The following is a 14,625-nucleotide window of genomic DNA, read 5'->3' as shown; positions in this document are numbered from 1 at the left end:
AGGCAATCCACATTCGAAATCTTTAAATCGAACCCCTTGGCTATAAAGTAAGATAAAAATTTACCTTGTTTTTATATCTTCTGAGTACTCGTATTTTATTTTTGGACTATAAAAAATATACATATAGGTACACGTTTTTCAGGGCTATTTTTAATGCATAGATAGACACCATACCTTTAGTATAACTAATGAAATCCATGGTTTGAGGTACAACATTTCCCATTTTCCATCAAGATTATCAAGCTCTATTGATTAGATGCCTTGTTTACATTTTTCATCAATATTTTATTTTCCTCTCTAAGTGCTTCTTTCCTCATCCACTTTTTTTTAGAAAAGTAAAATCGAAAAATCAAATCAAGAATGATAATAAACTGAATATTAAACAAATTAGGTAGGTACATAGGTACTGAGTTTCTTTAATCACGATCGAATAAACTACGGGCTAAAAAATTCCCGGAGGGACGGGCCCAGCTTGTTGATTTTACTTTCATGTAATGATAATGATTTACTTTGGCCGAGTGGGTATCACACTAGGCTTGCACGCAGGAGGTCTGGGTTCGATTCTCGGCGGGGCCAAGGTTTTTTCGGCTCTGTGCTTGGAGTTCGGGGTGCACTCCGCCTCGTGAGGAAAATAATTGAGTAGCTACATTAATTGAGTAGCGACCAGTGGCGGCATTACCAGAGTAAAAAGAAAAATTTATAGATATGTCAGAAATAGTACAGGAGGCTCTTAATAATGCTGTGATATCCACAAAAATTGTGAAGAAGCTTCACCACAAATAAATCAAGTTAATCAAGACGAGAGAAATCAAATAAAAGTAACAATACATACTGATATTAAATATTAAAATGTGTCCAAACCTCGGCAACGCTGCTCTAGCCACCCTGTATGATAATAAAACAAAACAAAAAACCAAAGTAAATATTTTTTAGTACATAAGTATTTTATCTACATACATGGCCAACATTTTATTGCGATTACTTACTGAATACGTACCTACGTTTTGCTTCTTGACTTTTGACATATTAAATAAATTAAATCTTACATACATATGTATGTATTTATTCATGTAACTAAGTAGTAGGTACTCAAGTATAAGTAGGAACATGCCTAATTCATAGTCATCTTTATAATCTGCGTTGTCTTGATTTCATTTCTGCAGCAGTTTGCTTCTTTTTAAATATATTAAAAAATGTCTTATAGCTTGCCTACATACTTTTCAATGGGTCTCTTGGACGAATTTGCCTTATCCTATTGAATGATGCTTATTTGAGTGTTCTTTATCCTAACTTTTACAATATCTCTAACCGTTTTGTCGCTATGGCTGAAAACGGTCGAAATCTGTCCAAAAGCAGTCAAAATACCGCCAAGCGCATGTTGCATCCTTGTCACATTTTTCCTACAATGCCAAGGTCAGGTGAACCTCGTGGTTTTAATGGTGTTATCTGGCAAGGCTCTGAATTCCACGTGTCCGAATTATTGTTCAGTTTTCAAGGTCAATTACTACACGTGGCAACAATGCGCTACCACGTGGAAATTAAAATATACTCAGGCGTGATTGACTTTCATTGGACCCTCGGGTATTGAAGAGGTTGTAAAATGTACATGAATTTGTAGCTAGTTTTTTCATGCACTTCTACATGATACAAGGGAAAGCCATTATTAAACATGAAAAATAGTGCCTCGAGCTAGACAATCATCGATTTGAAACAGTAAAAATAGTCACACAAATACCATTAATATTGAATAGTAAAATTATTGTAATTTCGTTATTTCGCCAATAAAATAATAGGGACAAAGCCACTGGGGTGTGTTCTCTCTACTATGGTGTAATAATAGTGTAATATTCGGGTACAGTGTGACCTAAATAGTACCCGGATGTCCCTAGCGTTACCCTGTAATAAAAATGGTCAATGGAGCCTGAATTTTTTTTTCTTTATTAAAAATGTCAGGGAGGTCAAACGTGGAATTTGTTTTATTACTTTAGCCCCTTCATCAACCATGTCCGTTTTTCCAAGAGGACTGTTAAAAGGAATAGTTTGAAAAAATTGAGATTCTAGCTAGATGAGTGAGCATGAACTTCACTAATTTTTAAGTTAAAAAAAAAAATCTTGCTGAATAAATTACACCTTACGAGTATGGTTGGGTATCTACGTGAATAAAGTTATCCTGTTGGCGTAAAATTACTTTTGGGTAAAGCTTGTTATATCTACTCAAATTTACTCAACCACTCCAAGTTTTTTAATCTCAAAACAGGTAGTCTAGATAGACAGTCACCAAGTAACCAAGTGAGCTTATGATCAAGAAAAATAGCTTAGGGGAAAAAAAAAACTTTTTCTAGTGCAAAAAACTTACGCAAACACAAGTAAGACAAGAATGAGAGCGAGAGAGATAGATAGAGAGAGAGAGAGAGAGAGAGGGAGAAAAAAGAGCAAAATAGGTATACCATAGATTTCTGCATCAGGAAAAAAATAGCAAGGAGAAAACAGCGGAAATGGAAGTGGAGAAGGGTAAAATAATATCATAATAGAAGTGATAACAATAAAAAAATCTGGTGTGAACATCACACGATTTTCCTTATCCTATTGAATGATGCTTATTTGAGTGTTCTTTATCCTAACTTTTACAATATCTCTAACCGTTTTGTCGCTATAGCTGAAAACAGCCAAAAAACGGTCGAAATCTGTCCAAAAGCAGTCAAAATACCGCCAAGCGCAGCAACCATCTCAACCAAACGTTTTATGTTGCATCCTTGTCACATTTGTGAACAACATACCAAATTTCAAGTCTCTAGCTCATACCGTTCCCGAGATATTGTTGAATTACACCGAAAACCGCCAAAAAGCGGCAAAATACCGCCAATCGTTGCACCGATATAAAATATACTCAGGCGTGATTGACTTTCATTGGACCCTCGGGTATTGAAGAGGTTGTAAAATGTACATGAATTTGTAGCTAGTTTTTTTCCTTCTTTTTCAATGCAGTATTTCAAAGAGTTCAGCAGAAGTACAAGGAGCTAAAGTTTAACCCCTTGAGTACCTCTTCACTCTACTACTACTAAGTAGGTATGTTGTACAATATTATTAGCCTCTACTGTATAGCTCTAGATTACTTATCCCAAATCGTAAGAGCACAACATTACACCTACAGAAATATACCTACCTAAAATTTATTTTGAAAAGTCTCGGAATATCTTCAGATTCCTCAGCCGGGAAGGCGCTAAGTTTTGAAGTGTGAAAATCCTGTACTTCTAGGTCATTGAAATTCAAATCACGAAAAAGTTTTATTTGCTTTTATCGTGCGATCAATTCATCTTTGAGTTTCATACAATTAAAGTGCTTTTTCATTCTGTAACGTTTCGAACTCTTTAATGCTGTCGTTAAACTGCCTTTCCTGCCGTGAAACATTGCAGACCAGGGGAGAGACTTTGGATGAGAGAATCCTTCATAATAAGAAAACAACTCATTCGATGAGGGATTTTTTTAAAATAAGTTGTTTACATCACGTCTTTTTATTATTATTATTAATATTATTATTGAACGACTAAATATTTCAGACTAAACCGTTCCTGGATTAAGTCGTTTAAAATCCCTTTGGCCTGCAACATGCATATTTTTTTTCTACTTCTGTTTTCTTGACAGGTTTTACTTCTTAAATGATTTATCCTTGCATTTGTTATCCAATATAAATACGAGTTTCTTCTAATCTATACCTACTTGTCATAATGTATTCAGTACATATTTCATTTCTAAAAGGCCACAGAAAAAAGAAATGTAAGAATAAACGAGACCTACCTACATCTGTTCCTGACCTGAAAATCTCAATTGCCTCGTATTTACGTCATACAAACAGGTATAATCATTATTTGCAAACAAAATGAAACTTTACACTCAAATGTCAACTCATTTCCAAGTATTCTAGAAAATCGTTCCTTCTGAATTTATTATACGATGGAAACTTGTGTAGGTTTATCTAATTTTATTGTAAGTCAAAGCGTAAATAGGTAATACAAACCTTTACAAAGCGCATAAATAATTTAGTGGACTTCAAGTTCGTTTTCTAGTACTTTTCTCCCACTGCATCAGTGGAAAGTATTGGTTAATTGATTAATAGGTTGGTACTCTTTATAATGAATTATCTGAAATTAAACAGGCCAAATCTCTGGAAATCTGAAATCAAACACCAAGTCTGAGCTTACCCGTATTAATGCAATGTTTACCACTATACCAGCATCAAGGATACAGGAAGCATGAAAACTATTCCCTAGGCTTAATCCCATTAGGTAAAGTACTGAGAAATATACTGAAACCCTTCCCCTCTGTCGCTACCTCCCACACTGACTTTCTCCTCTCATAGTGTCACTTGCTACTGCATTTGTTCCCTACATTTCTCCAGACTTTACGACCAAATCTAGGAATTCAGCCGCTTTTCTTCCCGTTTTATCATCTTTTTGTAGCTAGATTACTGGATTTACATTTTACAGCTTTCTCCTTATCTCAGTGAACTTGCAAATTGTTTGACAGCCTAACGTGGAGTGTATTCTATTTATGCCTGAGATAAGACAAGAGTAGTTTGTTAAGAGCCGTGGTCTGAAAACTATCCCCTTACTAACTTGGTAGCTAATGAGAATGATTTTTATTACTTCTCTACCGATTCATAATTATTAGACATCTTATTTACTGTCTCATATTATTTATAATATTGTTACAATGAGAAATACCTTTGATTTTGATTTTCAAATTTGCTCTCTCAAATGTGTTTAAGAATAAGCTTAGCAGTTCCAGCAATAAGCAAAAAAAGAAGCCATTTTTCCAAGACTAGACAGGAAAATTCTGGTCAAAGTTTGAGGTAAAATACAGCGGGGGAAACATAGCTTCACAGTAATTGAAACAAAACTACTGTGGGGTAAAAAGATGTAATGTCTTTGTATCATGCTTTGTTTATATTTCCCTCCTAGATTCTCCAGACCTTGTTTTTACTTCGTCTGTACATTAGTTTACTACGTAATGTTAGTATTATACCCAGTTATATTGTAAAACTTTACCCCCTCTTAAATCTACCTAGCTCTTTGTAAAATCTTTGCTTAAAGAAGTCAGAGTAAAAGTAAAAATTGTGGAACTTATTAGAAAATAGGATACAAAAAGTTACACATGATGTGTTGCGTATTGCCTATATAAATATTTGTCAGGCATTCATACAAATTGTGCTTTAGAAATCTCGTACCTACCAATTGGGGGTTTTTTTTTTATTAATAGTTATTATAGTTATATTAAATTAAACATTTAATAAAACTGTTAATCCCTATGTACACCTATGCCATTTTAGAGGTTTGCGTATTGCCTATATAAATATTTGTCAGGCATTCATACAAATTGTGCTTTAGAAATCTCGTACCTACCAATTGGGGGTTTTTTTTTATTAATAGTTATATTAAATTAAACATTTAATAAAACTGTTAATCCCTATGTACACCTATGCCATTTTAGAGGAATTACCTGTACACAACATTCGCATCTACAGTAAAATTCTCGGCTGCCAAATTAATGAGTTCAGAAATGTCACTGTAAAAAACCCCACTTGTCACTCATTATACCTACTTAATTAACAAACAAAAAATATGTTCAAATATTTACTTAACTTTGTGGTGTCCCTACGTTCATAATTATTATGATTGAAACCGGCCCCCGCAGTCCCACTGGGCGACTAAAAAAGGTTAACACTGTGAATTTCAAATGAAATCAAGCCGGAGCTTGTACTGTTCATAATTAAAGCTATTTGTATATTAAATAAACATGAATAATGGGACATCAGGGGTTCTCAGAACGATGGAAATCCCTCATTCCACGAGAAAGTAATTAGGTGCTACTGAACACAACATTCGCATCTACAGTAAAATTCTCGGCTGCCAAATTAATGAGTTCAGAAATGTCACTGTAAAAAACCCCACTTGTCACTCAATATACCTACTTAATTAACAAACAAAAAATATGTTCAAATATTTACTTAACTTTGTGGTGTCCCTACGTTCATAATATTATTATGATTGAAACCGGCCCCCGCAGTCCCACTGGGCGACTAAAAAAGGTTAACACTGTGAATTTCAGATGAAATCAAGCCGGAGCTTGTACTGTTCATAATTAAAGCTATTTGTATATTAAATAAACATGAATAATGGGACATCAGGGGTTCTCAGAACGATGAAAATCCCTCATTCCACGAGAAAGTAATTAGGTGCTACTGAAATAATTATTTGTTTACCAGGAGTCAGGGTAGGAGTGAAAATCCTTTTTACCTCCGCAGCTGCTGTAGGTTAGTATCAGTAAGGATGATATAGGTACCTACTTTTTCCCTCAACATTTCATACATTACCTATATGAAAATTATATTACCTATTATAATATAAAAATTAGAATAAACTTGAAGACAGCAAGCAGTGATTTGAGCAGTGCTGAATATTATCCGAAAAACATCTAGGTAGAAATGAAACTGAATTTAATTTGAGTTTATGAAAAGTTTGAAACACGTCTCTTTTTAGCGGTCACTCAGTAATGCCCATTGTAATAATTTTATTTATTCACGTACCTAGGGGTAGGTATTGTGGTATTTAATATGTAGGTACCTGAGTCATTTTATCTCGAGGATTCGACTCATTTTCAAAGGAAGGTCAGATTTTCAAATGTTACAATACATTAGGTCAAAGACATTAGTATTAGTGTTATAAATACACTGCCAAAAAAGCTATCAGGCAATCCACATTCGAAATCTTTAAATCGAACCCCTTGGCTATAAAGTAAGATAAAAATTTACCTTGTTTTTATATCTTCTAGGTACTCGTATTTTATTTTTGGACTATAAAATATATACATATAGATACACGTTTTTCAGGGCTATTTTTAATGCATAGATAGACACCATGCCTTTAGTATAACTAATGAAATCCATGGTTTGAGGTACAACATTTCCCATTTTCCATCAAGATTATCAAGCTCTATTGATTAGATACCTTGTTTACATTTTTCATCAATATTTTATTTTCCTCTCTAAGTGCTTCTTTCCTCATCCACTTTTTTTTAGATCTTCCTTCTTTTCATAAATTCAGGTGTTTTCTATTCCTTCTTTCTTCCCTCCTTTTCTTTTAACATAGAAATTAATTTAAAACTGTAATTAGAGTTTGCGTTGGGACTACAGTGCGGTCTCATTTCTAAGTAATAATAGTATAAGTGTATAATATTCATAATTATTATTATTCTATAGGTATAATATCTTCAATTTAGAAATCGAAATCAGTGCGGTAAAATATTCCTGTAGAACCTGTGGATTGGGTTTAGGCTGCTGTAGTAAAGGAACTTTTTAGTCCTCGTCCAGGATAGCTCTTACTAAGATGGATCAGTAATTTCTAGCTTTTTTTTTAAATTGTTATAATTGAAGTTTAGTTTACAGTCATGATGTTTGCGTTGGGACTACAGTGCGGTCTCATTTCTAAGTAATAATAGTATAAGTATATAATATTCATAATTATTATTACTCTATAGGTATAATATCTTCAATTTAGAAATCGAAATCAGTTAAATATTCCTGTAGAACCTGTGGATTGGGTTTAGGCTGCTGTGGTAAAGGAACTTTTTAGTCCTCGTCCAGGATAGCTCTTACTAAGATGGATCAGTAATTTCTAGCTTTTTTAAATTGTTATTAACCATATGAATGATGGAGCTGCTGGATTGGACTTCCTGTGTTATTGAAAAATATTTGACGACGCGACGTTTATTCCTTTACTTTAATAATGAAAAATCCTCAAGGTGAGAATTTTCCTGGTGAACCTTCTCGCAGAATTCATTTCCCCCTGCCAATCAGCTACACTCGAAGTTTCAAGTCATGGAAAATCATGTAGGGAAAGTTAATCATGTTTGCTGAATTCACAAAACACATAAAAGAAAATTCCTCATTGTAAAACGCTTTCCTTCTTCCTTCCTTCATGTTTTCATTCTTTCCCGATGTTTTTTACATGCTACGCGATTTCATTATTTATGATCCGCTTCTTGTTTTCTATTTTATCTATTTCATCCATAACTTTACTTTATCTGCGTTGTACGTTTTGTAAAATATACTCTAATTAGATTTTTTTTTTTCAAACTTTGTTGTTATGACTTTTTGTTTGAATTTTTATTGAAAAGTCTTTTTATTTTATGTAGGTACCTAATTCAATGCTTGTTCAACAATTTATTAATTACTATTGATTTACAACGAAGGGCAATAGGGTAATGTTTACACGTGGCATGAACTTGAAGTGAAGAAATTCATTTGCTTGAACTTCATCTTACATAATTTGAATGCATATCAGACACTTTACGAGTAAATATATTTATTCATAATATTTATATTATGTTTGGTTTCCAATTTATTAATTACTATTGATTTACAACGAAGGGCAATAGGGTAATGTTTACACGTGGCATGAACTTGAAGTGAAGAAATTCATTTGTTTGAACTTCATCTTACATAATTTGAATGCATATCAGACACTTTATGAGTAAATATATTTATTCATAATATTTATATTATGTTTGGTTTCTTTTTTTATCACTCTGTCTCCATGGTTTGAGGTACAACATATTATTTCAAACATCAAACAAGTTAGGTATACCTGATATTATTAATAACCTCTTTGCCAAACCTACCCAATTTCCTATCTATTCAATATTTTCAATCTCATCTCCCACAGAAATTATTGTAGGTCTCTGAATATGAAATTCGAAATAATTATAACTACTTTGAATTATTTATTATTTTCAAGAATATTACATCCACAAGTCTGGTGTTCTTAATGAGATGTAGAAGTTTTGTAGGTACATATTTAAACTTTGAAACTCGAGAAAATTAGCATGAAGAAAGTGAAAAAAAAATCGTAAAGAAACAAACTCACTGTGGAAATTATTATGCTGAAATATTTTCATTTGGGAAAATTTGAGAGTAGGTACCTAGTGCAAATAAAGTTCACTGACCTTCTCTAACCTGGGAGGTCATGTTTAGGTCCTAGAGCTCCTAGAGTCTTCATAGGGGAGTTGAACCATCTAATATTCTTATTGACCATGAAAAATTATTGGTAGGTTCCAACTCAGATTTGTACCTAATTTTTGTCAATTGAATAGGTTGTTGCTTCTAGATGAGTAGAGACCAGTGGCGGCATTACAAGAGTGAAAAAAAAAATCATAGGATGGATGGATTGAGTAAAGCAGGCTTTTCTTAGTCCTGTGACATTCACAAAAGTTGTGAAGAGGCTCTCTGAGCTTCGCCACAAATAATTAATGATTTATTATTTCCAGAGTACCTTGAGAGGAAAAGAAAGTTACATTTTTCTTCTTTAAAAAAAGTAGGTACAAGTACCTAGGTATAAATGGTACACTTACGGTATCTCCCCAAGGAATATTCCCAGCTCAAGGTGTATAATTTTCACAATATGGATTATTATTACATGTGTAGTAAGTACATAAAAAAAGGTAAAGAATTCAAGGATCATAAAAGCGTAAGTCTTGTAGGTATATGCTACACAATACATAAACAAGACGACAAGAAGTATTGTATACCTAACATACAAGAATTTACGCTCTTATCCTGTTTGAAAACCCTAACCTGGGTTAACTAATTTTTTCCTTGTTTGTTTATTTTTTTATTTGAATATCCCAACTTCGTCGGGGGAAAAAATATTGAGGTCATACTTCAATACCCTTTGAGAGGTAAAACAAATTATAAATTTTACACGTTCTTTTTACATTATACAAAGAAGTACTTTGAACATTTTTTTTACCATAAATACGAAAAAAGTGGAGAGAGAGAGAGAGAGAGAGAGAGAGAAAGAGAAAGAAAGAAAGAAGGGGTGGGAAAGGATTATTTTTGTAAATATCTCGTCATGTTATTTTACCTAGTTGCCAAATACTTAAAGAAATGTCACAGTGGAAGGTTCTATAGGTAATTTAAACTAAATTTTGAAATTGTATCTATCATGAAAGTAAACTTGTACCAGGAAAATTAATGAATGTGTAAATTAATAAATAAAAATAAATATTTTGAATAGAGATCTCCCAGGCTCTATGTGCTGTATTTCTAGAAAAAAAGACAGATTTTGAGAGAAAAATATTTTGAGTAAAGTTTGAAATGAGTTTTATACTTAGATAGAAAGGAGATTAATTTGACAAAAATAGTGAGTCTATTTCTCTCCTATGTATTGGGTCTTAGGACTTCTACCAATTTACCTGGGTACCAATGCTTATAGAATATTACTCAAAGGTTGAACATTGTGAACTTACCTTTACATTGTCCGACAATGTATAACAAAAGCAGAGGAATAACAGACTGTACTAGGGGAACAGGACTCATTTTCTATTTTCGCTGGAATCTTTGGTTAAACTTGGATTCATTGGGAGCTAGAAAAGTTGATGGTTTGAGTTGAGAGAATGAAGAAATGGGTACAAAAAGATCATTGTAGGAGTCGGACTCACGGGCAGTGAAAAGACTGAACCATTATGTTTAAACTATTTATGGAGTTCTTTAATAGATTAACTTGTCAGTTCTTTACATCACTTGTCACTAAAATACTGATTTAACTGATTTTACTTAGCGGAACGCTGAAAAAATTGAAATAAAAATGCAAATGCAAAATGAAAATTTCTTCAACATCATCGGGGAGAGAAGATGTAAACCATTCTCCTAGGCTTTAGAATTTTCAGTTTGAGTAAAGTTTGAAATGAGTTTTATACTTAGATAGAAAGGAGATTAATTTGACAAAAATAGTGAGTCTATTTCTCTCCTATGTATTGGGTCTTAGGACTTCTACCAATTTACCTGGGTACCAATGCTTATAGAATATTACTCAAAGGTTGAACATTGTGAACTTACCTTTACATTGTCCGACAATGTATAACAAAAGCAGAGGAATAACAGACTGTACTAGGGGAACAGGACTCATTTTCTATTTTCGCTGGAATCTTTGGTTAAACTTGGATTCATTGGGAGCTAGAAAAGTTGATGGTTTGAGTTGAGAGAATGAAGAAATGGGTACAAAAAGATCATTGCAGGAGTCGGACTCACGGGCAGTGAAAAGACTGAAGCATTATGTTTAAACTATTTATGGAGTTCTTTAATAGATTAACTTGTCAGTTCTTTACATCACTTGTCACTAAAATAGTTACTGATTTTACTTAGCGGAACGCTGAAAAAATTGAAATAAAAATGCAAATGCAAAATGAAAATTTCTTCAATTTTTTCCGAAATGTAAATAAAACCCTTCACCTCTCGAGAAATACTGAAGTAACAATTTTATCCGCTAGAGCGCTGCACCTGATTGAAATTTTCGGCGGCCATTTTGATATCTCAGAGGTTGATTTTCAGTGGATAACAGAGTGTTTGAAAGTGAAGCCACATTAGGATTCGTTTACACGATCGACTTATCGCTGCATTTTTTTTTTTCGAGGTAGGTAGGTAGGTACTTTCTCTTCTACGTATCTACCTTTACCTAAATAAAACTAAGATTTTTTCTTAGTAGGTAAGTAAGCCTATACCTACCTACCTGAGAATTAGAAGGACCTAACAAAATAGTTATCAATAGGTACAGAACTTTCTTTGGACCTACACCCTATGTTCTTGGCACGTATACAGAAAATAAAAGTCTACCTAGGTACCTCCCATTTACCTAAGCCTTATCACAAAGTAAAAGTTTATAAAAACTATAAATTATATAACAGGGGTTTCCAACTAGCGGCCGCGGGACACATGTGGCCCGCCAGACCATTTTCGTGGCCCGCGAAGCTTTTTGGGATTTGTACAAATTTACCTAAATAAAAAAAGAGTTGACGGTCTCCAAGTAAAGCACTACATAAACTTTGGGGACATTTGAAGATAGTTGTAGGTAATTGGCGTTTCAGATTTCAGAAAATTTTCTTCCGTAAAAGCACAAGGTCATAAGGGCCTGGAAGAGCGGTAGAGGAGACAAGGGAGTGGAGTGTGGTGCGGTGTGGGAAAACATTTTCCAACCTGGAGAGAGAAGAGAGCGCCCTCGGACATGCGCCGGATCCCTGCGAGTGAGAAATAGTGTTATATATTGATCTTGGGGAAACAACTGACAATGCAGTGAATGTACTAAAGTGTATTAGAGTATTAGAGTCGCAAGTGTAACAAGCAAGGACTAGCGAGCTCCAGGAATGTCGTGTTTACACACGCACCTCACAACTATAATGACGAACATTTAGCTGGACTGATGACTTTTCTTTTCGTACAAATAGTTTTCGTGGTCTCGATGGCCCTCGGCAGTGAATTTCCCGACAGGGAGTGTTGTGATGACATGGAGAAGTTACCTTCAGCCTCGGCCTCGGTCAATTCTAAGATCTACGAGATAGGTACCACAGATATCCCAGGTATAACGTCCATCCTGTACTAAGCACCATATCACTCTGCACCGCACCGCATGTGGACACCTCACTATTTTTTACTCTCTTTAAAATTACACAACAATTTTTTGCCATTTCAAGAAAAAAAGTGTAAAAAAATTACGTGTAGAAATTTACGAGTATTTGTGAAGTCACGTGGATATATCCAGCATGTATCATTGGAAACAATTACGAGGCGCGTAACTCCTCAGACAATAGGATAGATAGACAATGTCATTTGTAACCTAATCCATTAATTCCATAATCTTGATGATGTGTTTATATGGCTATGAGTTTCATTTCAAGAGTAATGAATGATAGGTGCACATATTTACATTTTTGTTGTGTTTTGTTAACTATTGACTTGAGTCATTTTTTTGGACGAAGAAAACACTAAACGAGTCATTTTTTGGACGAAGAATTTTCCATTTTTTGGTACCAAAATAAACAAATTATACCTACCTAGGAAGTTGTCAATCCATATTCTCCCTGCATAATGAATTATTGACCTCCTGTATTTGTTCCTAATAAGGAATTTAATGGAAGGTTGGCTCAATTATACTTATAGTTTTTTTGGACGAAGAAAACACTAAACGAGTCATTTTTTGGACGAAGAATTTTCCATTTTTTGGTACCAAAATAAACAAATTATACCTAGGAAGTTGTCAATCCATATTCTCCCTGCATAATGAATTATTGACCTCCTGCATTTGTTCCTAAGAAGGAATTTAATGGAAGGTTGGCTCAATTATACTTATAGCTCCAATTTCTTTACTTTTCCATCAGGTTATTACTCTAACTTTGTAACATAGCATTATTTTCCATTGTTATCAAGAAATAAGTTCGATTTTCGTTCTTTTCCATAGAATTGCATGTCATGAGGGATTTTTGAAATTATTTTTGGATTTCCAAAGCCTCTTACTTTACGATAGAGGAATGTGTGTTCGCAAATATTGATTTTTTCCCTTTTCTTCGGCAAACAATCGTTGATAAAATCCCCACTTTGTACCTTTTACTGCCACAATAACCACAAAAATGATTTTATTTATCATTTGCTAAAGATTCACAAAATGTCAAAGAAAAAGGATATCCAAATCATACCTACCTAGGTGGTGAAAATTTGATAATGAAATACCTAGGTAATGGTGATAAGTTCCTGGGTAGGTGATAACTTGATAAACATACCTGGGTGTTTTTACTATCCATCCGTATTAGGTACTGTTAATTGTACCTATCATCGAGGAGAAGGTTAAATTTTTATCCTCAAAGAAATAAGGATAAAATTTCATACTTCGATCTCAATTCAACCCACGTTGTTTTTATAGAGAAGTACTAGACTAGATAAGTACCTAAGTACTAAACGAACTTCAGAAAGTACCTAACTGAAAAACTTCTTACTCAGTTATCCATTTGTACCTATCCAGGTATAACTTATTCACATGTCCCTCATCGTTACTCTATAGGAATTTGACCTAACAAAGTCTAATAACGAGTACACCAGACCCAACGGTAATTCGGACAAAAAATAATAATTTCAACTGATATCTGCCTTGAGCTTATTCCTAATTATTTTATGCAAATATTTGTAACGATTCTTATTCATACATTTTGTACTTCAATAAAATGCTAAACTTGCGAATCTGCATAGCAATCGATCAGATATGCAAATGCCCATAATGAAAAGAACAGATAAAATACTCCTTGCAGTTTTCTCATTTTCTAATCATTTACCATTTCTGTCCAAGAAAAATAAAATCCACAAAGCAAGAATAAATTTCTTAAGAACTCGAAATAATAAAATATGACTCGAGATGGTAATAATAATGATTTCATAAATTCATACCCTTGAATATAAAAAAAATTCCGCCTTGCTTGTGTTTACGCTCACGCTTTAGTCTTTTTGTTTTTAATGAGGAGTTATGATAGCGAACCTGTATTAGATTTTACCAAGTTGGAATTCAGATATTTCATCCAAATATAGGTATACCTAATACCGACCTAAGTAAGAATTATAATCCCCGTGAGATGAACGAATAGGGGATTTATTCACAGGAAAATCATCGGAAGAAAGGGATAGGGAGGAAAATACAAATGTATCAGACAAGGCTTTTCATTTGTAAAATACAAATGTATCAGACAAGGCTTTTCATTTGTACATTTTTAAAATACAAATGTATCAGACAAAGGCTTTTCATTTGTACATTTGTA

The sequence above is a fragment of the Diaphorina citri genome, unplaced genomic scaffold, assembly GCF_000475195.1.
Source record: "Diaphorina citri unplaced genomic scaffold, Diaci psyllid genome assembly version 1.1 scaffold175, whole genome shotgun sequence".
NCBI classification, from domain to species: Eukaryota; Metazoa; Arthropoda; class Insecta; order Hemiptera; family Psyllidae; genus Diaphorina; species Diaphorina citri.
Note: the sequence above shows the minus strand (reverse complement) of the source record.